General features: G+C 28.4%; 1 pseudogene; it reads right to left on the bottom strand.

The window, feature by feature from the left end:
• Positions 1–235: 235 nt before the first annotated feature.
• Positions 236–344, bottom strand: LOC143388975 (small nucleolar RNA U13; annotated as a pseudogene).
• Between the last annotated feature and the right edge of the window lie 379 nt (positions 345–723).

Raw genomic sequence — 723 nt, 5'->3', positions numbered from 1 at the left:
ACAGTATGTTAAATTGAAAATTGAACAGGACTGTATGTGATATGTATTCAAAGGTAATAAGAAAGATAATTCTTTTTGTTCTTTTTAGACAATTTCTAGGGTGGCTCATGGGCCCCAGGAGGAGAGATCAGAGTAAGGTGGAATTATATCACTTATTAAAAAGAAATAAGAACTTAAGAGAGAAGGAAGGAGTTTAAATTTACCTAATAAAATACATTCCTTAGCCTTATTTTGACAACAGATAAGTAATGTGCAGATGTAGTGACAAGATGTAGAGCAAGGCACATCTCCCACACCAGCCACATGAACACCCAATAATCATCACACTTATGAACCAAAAGTATATTTATTCTATTTTTATAAGTTATAATAAAGATTGTTGTCATGATGAAATAAATGATTAAAGTTTAATTCTTTTTATATAGGTCATAAAATCCATGCAATTATATCTTGGTTAGTATAACAAATTGAGTCATATCATAATTTTATCATAATCATATCATAACTTCATGATATTCAAAGAAATTTGATGTCAGGAAAATAACTAAAAGAATGGTCTGAATACTTTTTTTCTGCTATTTTTTTTCATTTTTTTCTGAACCTTTCATTCTGTTATAATTCAGTTATCAATTTCATTTATCAATGGACATGTATGAAGTTCTAACATATATTTCAAACTAAATGTACTTGAGAAGTTCACTTGAAGTATGCACTTTAGTGTAA

Source organism: Callospermophilus lateralis, unplaced genomic scaffold, assembly GCF_048772815.1.
Source record: "Callospermophilus lateralis isolate mCalLat2 unplaced genomic scaffold, mCalLat2.hap1 Scaffold_45, whole genome shotgun sequence".
NCBI lineage: Eukaryota > Metazoa > Chordata > Mammalia > Rodentia > Sciuridae > Callospermophilus > Callospermophilus lateralis.
This window is presented reverse-complemented; position numbering and strand designations above follow the sequence as displayed.